At 44.0% G+C, this 18,906-nt stretch overlaps 1 protein-coding gene and 1 pseudogene across 2 annotated transcripts in view; one reads left to right on the top strand and one right to left on the bottom strand.

The window, feature by feature from the left end:
• The window catches only part of ttc7b (tetratricopeptide repeat domain 7B), a 378,370-nt gene that overhangs the window by 65,246 nt on the left and 294,218 nt on the right, over window positions 1-18,906 (top strand). The window lies entirely within an intron of this gene.
• On the bottom strand, window positions 3,413-4,122 carry LOC140405526 (large ribosomal subunit protein eL13 pseudogene; annotated as a pseudogene).

The raw sequence follows: 18,906 nt of genomic DNA, 5'->3' as shown, positions 1-18,906 counted from the left end.
CCCTCCAGACCTTTCACGCAAAGTCGCTAATCTGCAGATACCTGAACTCACTCCCCCTCGGCAGCTCTACCCATTTCCTTCGCTCCTCCAGACTGGTGAACTTTTCCTCCAAATACAGATCCCTCACCTTGACCAGCCCCACTTCCCTCTACCTCCTGTATACACTATCCTTCCCCCCCTGGCTCAAACTCGTTTTATCATGCACTTCCAAGTACTCCGCGATCTCATCTTTAATAATATACCCCAAAATCTTACCAATGCCCGAAATCCGGCTAACCGGCCTACAATTTCCCGTCTTCTGCCTCCCTTACTTGTTAAACAGCGGAATTACATTAGCAACTTTCAGGATGTTGCAGTATAAAGCAGGGCATAATTCACCCCGACAGCCTTAACTCGCTTTCTCATTTCATCGAAGCCTCTGTGCCTCTGCAGCTGAGAAGTCTTGAAAGAAAGAGACACCCCCCCCCCCACCCCCCCACCCCCACCCCCCCCCCCCCCACCCCCCAATGTAGACCAGGTCCCACCACACATTGCCACCTCCAACACTGGCAATCTCCGAAGTTAAATAAATGGATAATTACAGCCGGGGACGTTTATTGTCCCTAGGCTTCAGAGACCGGATGTGTTGTGTCCTTTGCAACTTGATATGCCCAGTTTCCGCAAACATGGCAGCCAGCTCTCTCAAAATGTAAGGGAGCTCCCCCTCCACTCCTGGAAAACAGACGGCCCGGGCATTTTCTTCAGGCTCTGTTTTCCAGACCTTCCAGGATAACTAACATTCCATGAAGCTGGGTTTCCTGGGAATGCAGGTGGGTTTCAGCTGAGGAAGTTGCATTCTTGACAATTGGAATTCTCTCCTCCGTTTTATCGACCTCTTATTAGCACTTTGCATCTCAGTTTCGTGAGCACTCATATTCTGTACCAACAAGCTGAGTTTATCATCAATGAAGTCGTCATCTGCAACGCCTTCGAGAGTGCAGGATCACGAGGCCGCTCGAGAATCAGGTTGCCATATTGAAGAGTCCGCTCCACCCCAGTTGCATCCGACTTCTCCCTTTTTACGACGATTATTTTAGGATTCCTCAGCATTTTTTCAACACCATCCACCGAGCTAAAAATCTTCTCGGAACATACTGAGGAATATTGACTCTCAGATTAAGGGGTGTGTGCTGCGCAAACAGGATAAATGAGGGGATTAAATGATGAGTAGGACGAGAGCCCACGGTAATGCCGCTATTCCCACGCTTGCATCACGTGATCCGTTTGATACTTTAAAAAAAAAATGTGCTCCTATGGAAGACTGGTGTGAGGTAACAAAGGAGAATATAAGTAACTAATGGGATTAAAAAACATGTTACAATATGGTTACAGGAGGTGGCCAGTTGGCTATCCACAAGTACAACTCAGCCAGTCTCGCTCGCTCTCTCCAATAGCCTGCAGATTTTTTTAACACTAGATAGGGCAGCATGATGGCACAGTGGTTGGCACTGCTGCCTCACAGCGCCAGGGACCTGGGTTCAATTCCCGCCTTGGGTGACTGTGTGGAGTTTGCACTCTCTACCCTTCTCCGTGTGGGTTTCCTCCGGGTGCTCCGGTTTCCTCCCACAGTCCAAAATGTGCAGGTTAGGTGGATTGACCATGCTAAATTGCCCCTTAGTGTCCAAAGATGTGCACGTTAGGTGGAGTTACAGGGATAGGGCAGGGGAGTGGGCCTAGATAGGGCGATCTTTCGGAGGGTTGGCAAGGACACAGTGGGCCGAATGGCCTCCTGTACTGTAGGCGTTCTGTGGTTTTATATTTTGAAAGAGAATGAGGGAGATGGACCAAAGGGCCATTTGCATTGCTTCAGTCGAGTAGACGATAGTCCACAATTGTTCTGGATTCCGTTTCTGTGGCTCTATTTGACTGCCTTGCACGTGGCATGTGCATCCCACTTGAAGGCATTAATATTCACAATGTTTACAGCTCACCTCGCATTGATCGACTCAAATATGAAACTTGCAAAACAGTGACTGGCAGATAGGGAACATACTTTATAAAAAAAAAAACACCTTTTAGCATGAATATATTTTGAAAAATCTAGAACAATTACGTGCTTTCCAGCTGGTGCTCTTCCTCGCCTTAATAGCATCTGATGAGGACAATGGACAATGCTAAACAGCCTCAATTCTACAAACAATTTTCACTTATTTCTGATGGTTAACCTGCACACTGGGCAGACGGTATCTGTGGACCCTGAACCTATAACTAGGATTGCCAGCTCTAGCTGAATATAATGATGGAGGTTTCATCACCTCCAACATGTCCCTTCTCCGTGCCAATCTGAAAATCAGCAGACTCTTCATTACCGATTAGATGATTCTTGACAGTTCGTCAAACAGCTTTTTATTTCCTACCACCGACATTTTCGTAACTAATAAAAGAGTTTAATTTATTTTTATGCCCCTCTGATTTTCCCCTTGGGTTACTCCGAGCAATATCCTGCTGATTAATCTTCAATCCATGGAAACTCCAGGATTATGCTAGAGGGTTGACAACCCTAATTAGAACAGGGAGCGCATTACAGATGAAGATTTAAAAAGGAACAGAATAAAAGAGAAATGGAGGATGAAATTCCTCATTACCTATATCTGGGGGCCTGTGAAATTGGGATAGCTGTCCGCTGCCCCACAGACTAATCAAGTACTGTTTGACTATGTCCCAGACACCACCATCACTATCCCTGGGTATGTCCTGTCTCAACGACAGGGCAGATCTACCAGAGGTGCTGGCAGCACAATGATATACAGCTGGGAAGGAATTGGCCAGGGAGTTCTCAACATTAGTGGCACAGTGGTTAGACTGCTGCCTCATAGTGCCAGGGAACGGGGTTCAGTTTTGGCCTTGGGTCACTGTCTGTGGAGAGTTCGCACTTTCTCCCTGTGTCTGCGTGGCTTTCCTCCGGGTGCTCCGGTTTCCCCTCGCAGTCCAATGATGTGCAGGTTAGGTGGATTGGCTATGCTGAATTGCCCCTTTGGTGTCCAAAAAGATGTACATGTTAGATTAAGGGGTTAATGTGATTGGGCGGGGAAAGTGAGCTTGGGTGAAGTCCTCTTTCAGAGGGTCGGTGCAGATTCAATGGGCCAAATGACCTCCTGCAATGTAGGGTTTCTATGAATTGACTCTGGCCCCACGAAGTCTCGTGGTATCAGGTCAAACATAGGCAAGGAAACCTCTTGCTGTTTACCGCCTACTAAAGTCTAATGATGACCATTGTCGATTGTTGTAAAAACCCATCTGGCTCACTAATGTCCTCCGGGAAGGAAATCTGCCGCCCTTACCTGGTCTGGCCTACATGTGACTCCAGATCCATAGCAATGCCGTTGACTTTTTTTTTTTCTTTAAAAAGTATTGGTTATTTATTGAATAGTTCCAGATATTTTATATTTTACTTCTTCTCAACATCCTGCTCTGCTGCTTTCTTTGCTCTCTTAGCACGGATTCCAAATTTGCATTTGCAGGAGCCATACGGAGGCTTGCAAAGGCCTTGAAATTCTTCTTATCCTTGGAGACCACCCGGGCCCTCTCCCTTTTGTATATATTCTTGATTGGCATGACAGGCCCAGTTAGCTGGGTTACTGCCTTAATTTCTTCAGCAGAAGAATCTCCCTTCTTGGGCATTGAAACCTTTCTTGGGAAGATAATTAACTTGGAGCGCTATTCCTTCAGACGTTGAACATTACACTAAATAGATTCAGTTGACTTTTGTTGCGGCATCTGTGATCAACAGCAAAGCCAGTAGTACGTGCCACCCTCTTGTTAATGCCTGCAGCCTTTAGCTCCTCCCGGATGAAGCCTCGTGCAGCACGTACTTTAGTGTGATATCTGACAGTGGGACACCTAATCACTGGTTGAAGGAGGCCAGCAACTGGACGTGGAGCGATGCAACGTGCTTTAGCCAACCGTGCCTTGCGCCTGCGGACTTTTCTGGCTGGCTGGTTGAACCAAGTGCGGACTCTTTTCTGCCAGTCCTTGTGGAAATGAGGGTTCAGGATCATTCCGTTCTGACTTGGGGGCCATGGCTGCTTAATGAAGGGCTGAAACCCTTCAGGAGGGAAATGGCCGAAGCAATGCCGTTGACTCTTGAATGCCGTCTGAGCCACTCCGTTGTATTCAATCACCACAAAAACACGGGGAGGCGGTGGCGTAATGGTATTGTCACTAGAGTAGTAAACCAGAGTCCGAGAGTACTGCTCTGGAGACACAGCTCACCTAACCTGCAGATGGTAAAATTTGAATTCAATAAAAATCTGGAATTGAAAATCCAGTGATGATCATGAAACTATTGTCAATTGTTGTTAAAACTCATCTTGTTCACTAGTGTCCTTTAAGGAAGGAAATCTGCCATCTTTACCTGGTCTGGCCTACATGTGACTCCAGACCCAAGCAATGTGGTTGACTCTTAACTGCCCCCCCCCCCCCCCCCAGGACAATTAGGGATGGGCAACAGCCCGCGACGCCCACGTCCCATGAACAAATAAAAATAAACTACTGCCCCACCTCGGCTGATGAATCACTACTCTGTGTTGAATACTACTTCAAGGAAGCACTGGGATGGCTAGGGCGCAGAATGGGCGGCATGGTGGCACAGTGGTTAGCATTGCTGCATCACACCACTAGAGACTTGGGTTAGAATCCGACCTTGGGTGACTTTGCACTTTCTCCCCACGTCTGCGTAGTTTTCCTCCGGGTTGGCGCAGACTCGATGGGCTGAATGGCCTCCTTCTGCACTGTAGGGATTCTAAGAAATGTACTCTAGGTGTTTGGGGGGGGAGGGGGCATCAGTGTCCATCAGCCTGGCTCGGTAACGCCACTACTGACTAAGCTGAACACGTCCGGGCCTATGGTAGGTAGTGAGTGGGCCAACCAGAGGGGAAAACCTACTTGACCTCATCCGCACCAATCCACCTGTCGTAGATGCAACTGCCGTTGACAGTCTTGGTGGGAGTGACTGCCAATAGTCTTTGTGGAGATGTGATAAAGATTCTTCTGCAATACGACAATTGCACCCATTTGCAGCTTTGACAATGAAATCTGGATGAGAGCAGAGGAAACAAAGGACCACACATTGAGAGCGAGAGATCGAACACGTGAGGGAAGTGGAAACACTGACACGGCCAATAGCATGCGGACGGTTCTCGGGAAATAAGATTGTCAGACTATTTACAGCAATTAGGCTGCAGGATAATTTGTTGTATGCTGCAAACTATAATACTGCTGTTTTTCTACTACAGCATGTCATCAGCGTAGCAACATAGGAGACCAGCTTTGTATTAATAATTGTACAATTATGAATTATTATTGAGTCACCCTATTTTCAGGATGATAGAGTAGAGTTTGTTTAATTGATGGTGACAATGTACCCTCCCACCTCTGTGTAAAGCGGAGCTATTTTTCAGATGCTAATGTTTCTCGCTGCTTGATTGCTCATTAGGCATAGCGTTAACATCGGCTATAGCTTCGGCTGATGTCAGCGGCTAACCTCATTTGAAGTGCTGTTGTCAGTATAAAACAGACGAGAGCAGATCTCATGATAACCCAATGCAGGGGTCTCTGAACTGCAGCCCACCAGTTGTCTGCAACCTCTGAAACCCAAACTTATTATAGGCACATGGAGCACACCAGAATGACAGGGAGTGGGATAGCTTGATCTTGGTTTCGGACAATGCTCGACACAACATCGAGAGCCGAAGGGCCTGTTCTGTGCTGTACTGTTCTAGGTTCTATGTAATCAATGCACTTCTCTCTGCTTTTTACTCACTCTCGCTGTTTAACCTGATGCAATTTTGTGGTTTTAGAAATGGCTGGTATTTCTCATTTGGCAGATGAATCCTAATTTACAAGATGTGTTCATTATCAGCAGCTTAAGATACATGCAAGTTAAAGCCATTCAATCTTCATATGTGCCCCATGGACAGAAAACCAGGCCTAGTTTACCTGCTGGAGTAATACTGGACCCCGTAGACTCGGCAGATCCCTGGTTTGATTGCTGGCATATAATAAGTTAGGAATGGCAATGTAGTTCCAAGTCAGGATGATGGATGCATGGAATACAACATGCAGGTGGTGGTATTCCATGTGCCCACTGCTCTTGTTTTTCTAGGTGGTAGTGGTCATGTGTTTACGAGGTGCTGTCAAAGGAGCTGTATATTTTTATACACCGTGGCCTTGTGTGTATGTTTCTTGTGTTGGAAGGGGTGCTGATTTGAACTTTGTCCTGGATGGTCACAAGCTTCTTGTGTTGTTGGAGCTGCACTTATCCAGGCAAGTGGTGAGTATTCCATCACACCCAGTGTGTGTGTGGCGAGCAGACTTTGGGCAGCCAGGAGGTGAGTCACTCACCTCCGAATTCTTAGCTTCTAACCTGCTCTTGTAGTCACCATATTTAATTGGCTGGTCCAGTTCAGTTTCTGGTCAATGGTAACCCCTCCGGATGCTAATGGTGGGCGATTCAGCGATGGTAATGCCATTGAATGTCATGGGGAAATGGGGAGATTCTCTCTTGTCGTGTTGGTTATTGCCCGGTACTTGTATGTTAGTTGTCACTTTATCAACCCGAAGCCTGATTTTTGTCCAGGCCTTGCTGCAATGCGAATGTTTTGATGTTGGCAAGGACAGGATGAGTTAGACAGATGGTGATGTTGTAACAAAAACGGGTGTTAGTCTGCATTTGCAATGAGGAGATAGTCTCCTCCGTACGAGGCATTTCCCAAGAGAGATACATAACCGAGATTATAATGAAGGTTAAGCCAAAGAGAAGGCATGCGATATTCAAATAATAGCTATGAATCGTCTAATTGAGAACTGATGTTATGATGCTGCAGGAAAGGGCTACTTTTATTCCGAACAGTAATTGTTTGTTTTCCCCCAGTCTTGTTGATACCCAGTTTTTAAAAATTAACTTGCTTTGGCCAAAGTGCAGTCAGGCAGCCAGGATTCATTAAATGGTGCCCTGAAACTGAACCGCTACATAAATCTCGCTCACTGGGGTCAGAGAGCGATGCTGATTTGCTAAAGGGAGGAGACCTGAAGCATAACAGAACACACAGATTTGTCCCTCCAGTATTAGTATTTTGCAGAGAAATATTCATGGAATTGAGAATTATGTTGCCATATGGTAACTTACTGTATTACTCGAATCAGAACAATGTGTCTGTCTGCCCCTCTCTTTCTCATGTTTAAGATCAGCTGGCAGAGTTACACAATGGAAAGTTCCACCATTTCATTTGTGTCTACTTTTTATTGCTGATTTAGAAAAAAATTGCCCTGTTATTCATTGCTCGGTATGAATTATTATTTAACCCTAAATTACCTTGACTAAATTCATTCTTCCTGTCCTTCCCCTTTTTCATCGCTCCTCCTCCTCTGAAACACGCAAATCACTAAAAGTAACCACACAAGTTAAGAGCATTTAGAAAAGCTAACTTAGAACCAGCGTTCTTTTCAAGTGGGGTAGAATTGTAAAACAGATATGCTAACCTTGATTAGACCACACTCGGCATACCGTGAACAGTTCTGGGTTTCTTATACAGGAACATAGAAAATCGGAGCCGAAATGACCAATCAGTCCCTCAAGCCTGCTCTGCCATTTAATTAGATCATGCTTGATCTTCTGTCTCAATGTCATTTTGCTGCATTAGCCCCATATCCTTTCGACATAATCTATCGATCTGTTGAACATAACTGTTAACCATTCATCCCAGCTGCTATTAATACTGGGCAAGACTGATCCCAGAGTGAAACCGGGCTTAATAGATCCTAACTGTTTTTCAGAAATCATAGAGGAACGTTACTGAATAATGTCACAGGAATCTGCCGATGATTTCTTTAATACAAAAAATAAAATATTAAAACAACGGAAGTGCGGGCAGCACGGTGGCACAGTGGGTTAGCCCTGCTGCCTCGCGGCGCCGAGGTCGTAGGTTCGATCCCGGCTCTGAGTCACTGTCCGTGTGGAGTTTGCACATTCTCCCGTGTTTGCGTGGGTTTCGCCCCCACAACCCAAAGATGTGCAGGGGAGGTGGATTAGACACGTGAATTTGCCCTTGATTGGAAAAAATGAATTTGGTACTCTAAACTTAAAAAAAAACCGAGAAGTGAACTTTATTACACCAGACAAAAAGGTTGGAAAGATCTCCGTACAGACCCAAGAAGACAGTTCAAAACCCCACTATTCGTTTACCCCAGCAATATCTTTATAGACACACAACCCAGCCCCTAGCTTGACATAAAAGCTTCTTCTAGGATTGGCATAGTTGCAAACAGTTTTCTTCCAGTGAATTCCTGAGCATTCACTTGATGCTTTTCATCAAATTTGGATCTGTCCCCGTGACACCCAAAATCCACACTCTAAACTCGCAGTTTCTTCAACTGCAGAGCAAAGAAATTAGTTCCGTAAACTCAGTATTCCCGTAGCACCTCTGCCAAACTAATCACTTTGCTGAGTTCTATAACTGACTGTTCAGACAACTACTGTCTCTAAGAGGCATGCAGTCTCATCAGGGAACTTAAAATTCCGGACCCCTCTGACACATACTGAACTCTCCCCTCTGTCTTTTCTCTGTGTCCGGGTCACTTGACCACTGTCACTAGGCAACAGTAACGTTTTTTTTTACTTTGTGTTTTTCGTCCTCATAATCACTAAACGTTTAACCCATATCTTTAACTTCATGGGTAGTCGAGGCAGGGGTGCCCCCTGTCCCCCTTGTTGTTTGCACTAGCAATTGAACCTTTGACCAAGGCATTAAGGGAGTCTGGGAAATGGAGGGGGGTGGTCTGAGGGGGAGAGGAGCATCGAGTGTCGCTGTATGCAGATGACCTGTTGCTGTATGTGGCGGACCCAGTGGAGAGGATGGTGGAGGTCATGCAGATCCTAAGGGAGTTTGGGGACTTCTCGGGCTATAAGCTCAATGTAGGGAAGAGCGAGCTCTTTGTGGTGCATCCGGGGGAATCAGGGAAGAGGGATAGACGACCTGTCGCTGAGGAGGGCGGATAGGAGCTTTTGATACTTGGGGATCCAGGTAGCTAGGAGCTGGGAGGCCCTGCACAAACTTAACTTGATGAGGCTGGTGGAGCAGATGGAGGAGGACTTTAAACGGTGGGACATGTTGCCGCTCTCGCTGGCGGGCAGGGTACAGTCGATTAAAATGGTGGTCCTTCCGAGGTTTCTTTTTGTATTTCAATGCCTTCCAATTGTGATCACCAAGGCCTTTTTTAAGAGGGTAGGCAGGAGCATTATGGGCTTTGTGTGGGCGAGTAAGACCTCGGGGGTAAGGAGGGGGTTCCTGGAGCGAAGTAGGGATAGAGGAGGGCTGGCGTTGCCGAATCTGGGTGGCTACTATTGGGCAGCCAAAGTGGCGATCCGTAAGTGGGTGATGGAGGGAGAGGGGGCGGCATGGAAGAGGTTGGAGATGCAAACCCACGCAGACACGGGGAGAACGTGCAGACTCTGCACAGACAGTTACCCAGCAGGGAATCGAACCTGGGACCCTGGCGCTGTGAAGCCACAGTGACGAATGTGATATAAAATAGTTACTTTAGAGATACTAGTTAATGTAATGTAGAAATAAGCCACTTTGATTCTGGCAGATAGAGACAAAGGGATTGAGACCGCATGGAAAAAGCAGGAAGAGGTGTGTCTATGAGAGTGATGCTGCATTGATAGGGGCCAGAGAAAGGGATTGGAAGTGAGCCAATCAGAATAGATCAAACAGGTCAGGAGGGATATAGGCTGACCTATGGGTGTCGAGTATGTGAAACTTGATACCATTTGAATTGATTTGCAGAGATCCCTTTGTCTCTTTGTTCATTCGCTTTCTGGAGTGTAGGAGACTGGATGTCTCTTATGTTTCTGTAAGATGAATCAAGCTTGCAAGCTAAATAAATAACTTCTTTTTACGTGCAAATCCATCTCAACTTTTATTGAGGCCAGACTGACGGAGAAAGAAATTTGGGAATCAACATTTGGTGCCGAAACCCGGGATTTCTCAGGGCGATCCTGATCCAACTGCGAAATCAGAATTAGACTGATTATGAACAGGAGGATGGGGAACAAAGGGCCCTCAATGTAGAACTGGAAAACGACCGCGCATTGATTGTTCCCCTCTTCTTATCGTCTGATTAGTCTGGTCACTCGCGGTTGGCACAGAAAGACCGCCTCAACGAAATCACAGGTCAGTCTGGGGATTAGCATTTTAATTGATGGGACTTTATTTGTGAGTTAATTCGGCTGGGGTAGGCTGTATTGTTGATGTAACATTTAAAATATAAATGGTTCAACTTTATTGGTGAGTTAATTCGGCTGGGGTAGGCTGTATTGTTGATGTAACATTTAAAATATAAATGGTTCAACTTTATTTGTGAGTTAATTCGGTTGGGTTACGTTATGAGAGGTAGATGTAACATTTGAAATTGAAAATGGTTCACCTCTATATGCCTGTGTGTTAAAAATATAGTTGATTAAGCTAAAATTGTCTCCTTGGACTGTATTGGCGAAAAACGCAGTTCCGAGGGCTAGTTGAGATTGTGGGGAATGCTGCAGATTGGTTGAAGCAGAAGTCTCTCAAAGGGTTAACAGCAGCAGGCAAAGTCATGCCAGACAGTGCTTCTCACTCAGGCCTTGAGATAACAGCGCCAGTCGCTAGTGTAATCGGATACCTTTCCTTTGAGTCAGTGAACTCCAGCAAAGTTACGTTTTGAATTAATTAAAGGAAACCAGTGGGTTTCTCCACCTCTTTGATAAAAGTTATTATTTTCGAAAGCAATTGATTGAAATTGCCAGAATCTTAAGTTTTACTTACTTGAAATAAGGTTTATCTCATTTTATCTGGAGATTAATAGAAACTTAAAGAAGATCATGGACACCATTTTAAAAAGTGTCAATCTGGAGATGATAGTTGATTTTGCTAATACTTATGTGTATGTAAAAGAAAAAAACTTGTTAAAAGAAAAATTGTTAAGATAAAGAAATAATTAAGTTGTAAATGTTATACAAGTTTGTGTTAAGCAAATTGTAAATTTAGTTCTGAGTTGAGATCAGAGCTAAGCTTGCAAGTTGCAGTAATTCAATTTGAATTTTCAAACATTTTTAAGTTTTAAAAAAAAAAGGAGCAAATAGAGAAAAGAAGGACACAGATCTTGAATGCGTTGAATAGCACATTTCAAAGGCCCATAAATCTTTCTGTTATCTTAGACCTAAAACCTAGGAAGACTGAAGAGCCAGAGGAATTTCTGGAGCGTTTTAATGAAATCTACCGGGGGCAGTCAGGCGATTTGCTGTATCAAAATGGTCAGAATTCCCCTCTACTGTGCTATGTTAATGCATTGCCTACCACCTTCTGTGGTTACTGCTGTGAAATGTAATAACATGAATTGGACAGAGAACGACCCTTCCCAGATGGCAAGGGCAGTCAGATTTTACTGGAAGGAGGGTGTAGGCCAAGAAGGAGGCTCAGTTACAAAGGTTAAGACTGAGTATGTAATGAAAATTTCCTCCCACAAGTCCCGAAAGACGTGCTGTTAGGTGAATTGGGCATTCTGAATTCTCCCTCCGTGTACCCGAACAGGCGCCAGAATGTGGCGACTTGGGTACAGACTTGATGGGCTGAATGGCCTCCTTCTGCACTGTATGTTCTATATAGGAGATTTTCACAGTAACTTCATTACAGTGCTAATGTAAGCCTACTTGTGAAACTAATAAAGGTTATATTATTATAGACATCATCACTTCTCAATATCTTACCATTTAAAAGAAGTACTCTGGCAGGAAAAATAAAATGCAAAGTTGGTAACTTCATATTTTTTCACCTAGTCCAAATGCCTCTTCTTGCCCACTCACTTGCCTTTCTAATACACTTGACTCTTGAATCCTCCTCACAATTCACATTCCCATTTCATTTTGTGTTGTCAGCAAACTTGGAAATATTACATTTGGTCCCCACATTCAAATCATTGATTCTAAATAGCTGGGGCCCAAACATTGATCCTTTCAGTACCCCACTAGTCACAGCCTGCCAACCTGAGAATGACATGTTTATTCCTACTCTGATCTCCGTTCGTTAACCAATTTTCAAACCATGCCAATATATTACCGCCAAACCCATGTGCTCTAATTTTGTTTGCTAACCTCTTGTGTGGGACCTTATAGAAAGCCTTCTGAAAATCCAAATACACCACATCCATTGGTTTCCTTTATCTATTCTCCTTACATTCTAAAGAAACAGGTTTGTCGAGCATGATTTCCCATGTTTGCTCTGTCCAGTCCTACCATTATTTTCAAATTGTCCAGTTATCGCATCCTTTAGAATAGATTCCAGAATTTTCCCTACTGATGTCAGGCCACCACGACTGTATATTCCTGTTTTCTCTCTCCCTCCTCAAACAGAGGGATTACATGTTCTACCGCCCAATCTGCAGGAAACACACCGGAATCTATAGAATTTTGAAAGATTACCACCAATTTGTTCATGATTTCCGCAGCCAATTCTTTCAACACTCTGAAATGTAGAAAATCAGCTCCAGGGGATGTATCACTTTCAGTCCCATTAACTTCTTCAGTACTACTTTTTTATGAATACTAATTTCTTTCTTGTACAGTTTTCACCAGCCCCAGAACTGGTTCTAGTGCCTCACAAATCTAAAGCTTATCTCCTGCATCTCTCCAGCCATTTGCTCTATTGTATTTCTGTACTCACTAGCACAAGGTGCTGGGAGTAATCCTGAAATTACTGCCTTTGACCTCATCCCACCTGTTTCATTGGTACCGATGTGGACCACAAGCTCTGGGTGTTCACCCTCCATAAGAATGTCTTGCAGCTGTACAGTGACATCCTTGATCCTGGCACCAGGAAGGCAATGTACCATCTTGGGAGTCATGTTTCTGGTCACAGAAACGGCCATCAGTTCCTCTAACCATTGAATCCCTTATCACTATTGCTCTTGCAGTCTTCTCCCTCCTCCTCTGTGCAGCTGAGCCATCCATGGTGCCACAGTCCTGGATCTGCCTGCACTCCTCTGAGGAGCCATCGCCCTCACAGTATCTAAAATAGAGAACCAGTTACTGAGTGAGATGGACTCTGGATGTCCTGCACCTCTAAACAGCCAGGCAGTAACCCACTCCCTTTCTGCAGATACTCTCTTGACCTGCATTGTGACGAGCTCCACGTTGTTCTTAGCCTCACAGATGTGTCATAGTGACTCCAGTCATTCTTCGGGTTCTAAAACCCAAACCTCATGTTTCTGCACCTGGTGGAACTTCCTGCACATGTGGTGTCCAGGCCACAGGAGACGCTCAGACTTTTCACGTGTTAACGGTTGGGCATTCCACATGGCCAAGCTGCCCTGCCCTGCCTTTACAAACCTAGACCCTACTGCTGCTAATAAGCTTTACTGCTGCTAGTAAACCTTAGAATTCCTACTAAAATACCTGAGTTTTAAAAGATAAATGAGCAAAATACTCAGCAACCAATCATTTGCTTCTCCCTCAGATGTCACACATTTGAGTTTTTCTCAGAATGTGGCAGGCTCCCAGGTCTTTTAAACTGGTTTCACAAAGGTACGGTCGCTACGTAGATGAACAGCACTTATTCACCAAATTCCCACGCTCTCACTATGTAACCAGCTCCTGTCTTTGCTTACTTTGTGCAACTAGCAAAACCAGTGTACCAGCTGAAATTCTAATGGGCTCGGGAATCTAGTCCAACCTCGCTACCCACCTGTAGGCAGCTTGTTTATCCCTGACTAAGACTTGAAAAATACTTAACTTTAACAGTAAATTGCAGTTAAATTTGAAAAGCAAACTAAATTTTCGAAAGGGATTGACCCTTAAATTGAACCCTTAAAATTCCCTTGCTCACTCGGTGACGAGCTGCACTCCATAACCACTGATGTCTTTGAGCCTGCTTAATTCTGAGAAAAGGTTTTCGAGACTCTGGAGGAAGATTGAGTTATTTTTAACAAGGATGATATCAGGCTGAAAGTTCATATCTATCAGGAAAGATTGAACAAGCTGGGTCTCTTCAGCTGTCCTGTAAGCTGATGGTGACCTTTGAATGGATAAAGTCATATATTTCCATATATGGGGGAGACTAGAACCTGGGACCAGAAATCTAAGATGGGCACTAATAAATCCAATAGGTAATTCAGGAAATATCTTTTATCCAGCGAGTGGTTAGAATGCGGAGCTTGCTACCATATGAAGTGGTTCCGATGAATAGCATAGATGTATTCATGGGATAGCTAGATATGAGGGAGAAAGGAACAGAAGGTTAAGCTAGTAGAATGGGTGGAAGCTCAAATGGAACTTAAATACTGACATGGAGGAGTCCTCCTGGAAACAAAGCACTGTCTACATCGTGAGGACACCCACCATTGTGTTGTGTGGCACTACCACAATGAAGTGGGAATGATTCACGACAGAGCCAGCGGCTCAAACTGGCATCTTCGAGGCACTTTTGTGTCAGCAGCAGCAGAATAATATTGCATCGCAATCTGTAACTTCATCACCCAGCATGCATCTCTGTATCATTACCATCAAGACAGGGCCAACCTTGAGAGATTGGGTGGATGAGGCCTGTGTTCACCAGGGTTTAGAAGAATGAGAGAGAATCTCTGAAATGTATACATTTCTGACTGGGCTGAACAGACTATGCGGGGGATGATGTTTCCCCCTGGATGGGGGTTCTAGCACAAGAGATCAAGGTGTCTGGATACAGGGTAGGCCATTTAGGACTGAGGTGAGGAGAAATTTGTTCAGAGGGTAGTGAACCTGTGTCATGTGAGAGTACCTTTAAGAAATGGGTGTTTATTACTGCAGTGATGTCAGAATGGGTGGAGCCGGGCTGTCTGTCAGCTTTTTACTTTCATTTTTGAGCAGGCTGCAGGGTGTGTTTTAGTTTCGTTTTCAGTGTTGGAGCTGAAGCCAGACCAAGCAGGTGTACTGCTGTTCTCTCTGCCATCAAAAGACTATCTCTTGATCATTTGGTGAATTCAGAATTATAAATGTTCTCAGTAGTGAATGTAAACCTAATGTGCTTCTGTTGACAGGTGTTTTAAGTCTTATCGATGTTAAGAATTACTTAGTGTTGTAGTCTTCGGGGGTTGTATTTGAATTAATGGTTGCTAAGATGTTCACTATGTTTTAAAAAGGTTAACTTGAGCTCATAGAATAAACATTGTTTTGCTTTTAAAAAATACTTTTCCATTTCTGCTGTACCACACCTGTAGAGTGGGCCGGGTGCTTCCCATACCACAATCTAGTAAAAGTTGTGGGTCAGGGGAACTCCATGATACACTTTGGGGTTCTCTAAACCCTGGCCCATAACACCTGTGCAAGCTTCTATTGCAGAAGGCTGTCAGTGAATATGTTTAAGAAAGAAATACATTTCTAGGCACTAAAGGTGTCAAGAAGTATGGGGAGAGAGTGGAAATGTGGTGTTGAGATAGAGAATCAGCCATGATCACATGAATGGTGGAGTAGGCTTGATGGGCCGAATAGTCTATTCCTATTTTCTATGATTATGTGTTAACCCTGGTTCAATGAGAATTGTGAAAATGCAAGCCAGGACCTGCACCAAACATACCTAAAGATGAGATGCCAACCTGAAGCTACAGTACAAACTACAGACAAGCTTTCCTGTGAAAATAGTGTGTAATAAACAGTTACGCAATCTCAAAGATTGGCAGTCTTTCCACATCCAGTTGTGAATGACAGTGGATAATTAAACAAGTGGAGGAGTAGGCTCCATGAATAACCCTATTCTTAATGTTGGTGAAGCCCAACATGTAGAAGAAAAAACTGAAGCATTTGCAGCCCTCTTCAGCCAGCAGTGCTGAGTAGATAATCCTTCTCAACCTTCTTCGAGACCCCACCCTTATAGCTGCCAGATTCTGTCAATTTGAGTTATCAAGAAACCGCACTTAATGCAGCAAAGGCAGTGGGCCCGGACAGCATCTCCGTGTGAGTGCTGAAGACCTGTGCTCCAGAACCAACTGCTGCTCAAGCCAAGCTGTTCCAGTATAGCTACAACACCAGCATCTACTTGACAATTTGGAAAATTGCCCAGATATGTCCTGTCCACAAAAAGCAGGACAAATCCAATCTGGCCATTTAGCTCCTCAGCCATTTCACACAATAATTTGCAAAGTGCCATTTCATTGACAGTTCTATCAAGTGGCACTTAACTCAGCAATGGTCTGGTCATCTATGCTCAGTTTGGGTTCTGCCAGGACCACTCGGCTGCAGACCTACAGTCTTGATCCAAACAGATGTAAGAGCGGAAAAAGAGGTCAGCTGGGAGCGACTTGCTTTTACGTCACGGCAGCATTTGACCGAGTCTAGAACAACTTGTCTTGCGTCTTTGACATAAAATGTCCCAAGATGCTTCACAGGATCATTATAAAATTAACAAAAGAGAAAATGCTGGAAAATCTCAGCTAGTCTGGCAGCATCTGTAGGGAGAGAAAAGAGCTAACGTTTCGAGTCCAATGACTCTTTGTCAAAGCTTTGTCAGAGCTTTGGACAAAGAGTCATCGGACTCGAAACGTTAGCTCTTTTCTCTCCCTACAGATGCTGCCAGACTTGCTGCGATTTTCCAGCATTTTCTCTTTTGTTTCAGATTCCAGCAACCGCAGTAATTTGCTTTTATAAAATTACATTTGACACAGCAACATAAGGTGATGTAGGGTTGATGTCCAAAACCTTGGTCAAAGAGACAATTTTAAGACGTTATCTTAAAAGAGGACAGACGTTGCTAAATTAGGGTCTAGGCACCAATGGTGTAGTGCACATTCCCTCTTCATAATCCTCGGGTAGGTGGTAGGGGGCCACTGTAGCCCATTATAGCATTTTTACAGCTGCCCCCCTGGGTTCAGTTAAGGCAACACTAGAATCTACAGCGGAGGAACATTCAGTCTAGGTTTATACTGGTGTTTGTGCTCCACATGGGACTTCTTCCACTTTATCAGCATATTCTTCAATTCCTTTCTCCATCATGCACTTGGGTAGCTTGCCTTAAATGTATTGTGGTAGTAAAGGGTTCGGAGAGTGGAAGACGGCGAATTTCCACGTTTTTAATTGCTTGCAATTTGAAACATTCTGTTTTAATGATTCAATGTAAGCTTTTACATAAAAATTCAGAACTGGGTACTTTCAATGATTAAGAGAAGCACTTGTGTAAATTACAATGTTGAATCTAAACTAATCTTTATGGTCAAATTGGGACCTTGCAACACAATTGTAAACAAATCCAAATTGTGCTGTAGATTTAGAAGCATCCTGTTTTTCCATTCGAATAGGACCGGTGCTAACACTCTGTATCAGCTCCGTTATGACAAACACAATTACGCTGGAAAAAAATAACCAATCACATAATTTCATGACTTCAACCCAAAATATGTCTTTCGACATACAGAAAAAGGAAATTAATGATCATCTTGGCTTTTCAAAGGCACTGTAAATGAGACAGGGTACGCACTGAAGAGCTCCAGACAATCTCACCCATACATCACTGTAATTAGCTCCACACGCTGAGCTGCAGTAATAACCCAGGCAGTGGTTTAATGCTCCCATGTACTTATTTGGCATAATGTCTTTTGTTACATAAACCCGTGACTGTTATACTAGGTTGCTTGGCCACTTGGCACCCAGAGTGGCATCTTTCCATTATCCACATCTGTTTATCAAAAAGAAATCTCCAAATTGCAGCTCATTAGTATGTTCTGTCCAAATGAACATTTTTCACCTTATTCAAGGAGAGATAGACGTAAAGAAGGAAAGAGAGGACTTGTTTCAGCCAGTGCTTTTAATAAATTTGGGGACATCCCAAATAGCTCCACAGCCAATGCAGTACATTTTTCTGGGGAAGTGTCAACATTGCTGACGCGTGGGAAAATGTGGCAGCGAATTTGCACACTGCCATGAGAAAAACAAACAGAACCTGCTTTTACTGATGTTGGTTGAGGGATAAATGTTGTCCAAGACACCTATTTATTCAAAATAATGCCGTGGGTCTCTTCTCTCCAGCTGAGGAGGGAGCCGAGGCCAGTTTAACCTCATCAGAAAGACAATGCCTCTGGAACAAACATAATCCCAATGACTTTATTGAATCTGGTTACTTCTCTCGCAGGGGCAAAGAAAATCAACCAGCAGCTTCACAGTTCAGAGGTCAGAAGAAAAATCTGTAACTACACAGCAAGCATACTACAGCAATTACCATACCAGTTCGATCGACTTTGTTCTGTCACATAACGGTTCAAGAACAAACATCGCTAACTCACTTCAAAAATAGCTTCCATCTCCTTTCACATAAGTTGACTTCAAAGCAAGCCTCAAATTAGCCCAAATTATTGGCCCTACAAATAAACCACTCTGATCTGGCATGTATAAAGCTAGTATAGCAGCGCATAGAACAAAAACAAACTCATCATATTAGTATTTCTTCCTGGTAATGCCATATTGGCAGGGTACAGTTGAACCAGATTGTCGATGCATTAAACTGTGTAAAAATTACACACAGATAGCTAGAATATTTTTGCAAAGTCTGATCGGCTACACAAGACAGGAAAGGTGCAGGTTTTCCGTAGAGAAACTTTTTATCCAGAGCATGGTTCGAATGTGGAGTTCTCTGCTAGAGGGAATGAATAACATGGACGCATTCAAGAAGATGCTAGATAGCCACATGAAGGAGTTCGGATTAAAGTATACGTTAACGGGATTAGATAAAGTGGGGTTGGGGTCCTAAATAGTGGTATGAAACTGTTGAACTGAGTGATTTTTCTGTGCAGTACTTGTATGTAATTGGATGAGTGTGGTATCCATGTCTGGTACTTTCCCCAAACTCTCATTTCTGGCATGTGAGTGCTAACTGTTAA

Source organism: Scyliorhinus torazame, chromosome 2 (genome assembly GCF_047496885.1).
Source record: "Scyliorhinus torazame isolate Kashiwa2021f chromosome 2, sScyTor2.1, whole genome shotgun sequence".
Taxonomy (NCBI): Eukaryota; Metazoa; Chordata; class Chondrichthyes; order Carcharhiniformes; family Scyliorhinidae; genus Scyliorhinus; species Scyliorhinus torazame.
This window is presented reverse-complemented; position numbering and strand designations above follow the sequence as displayed.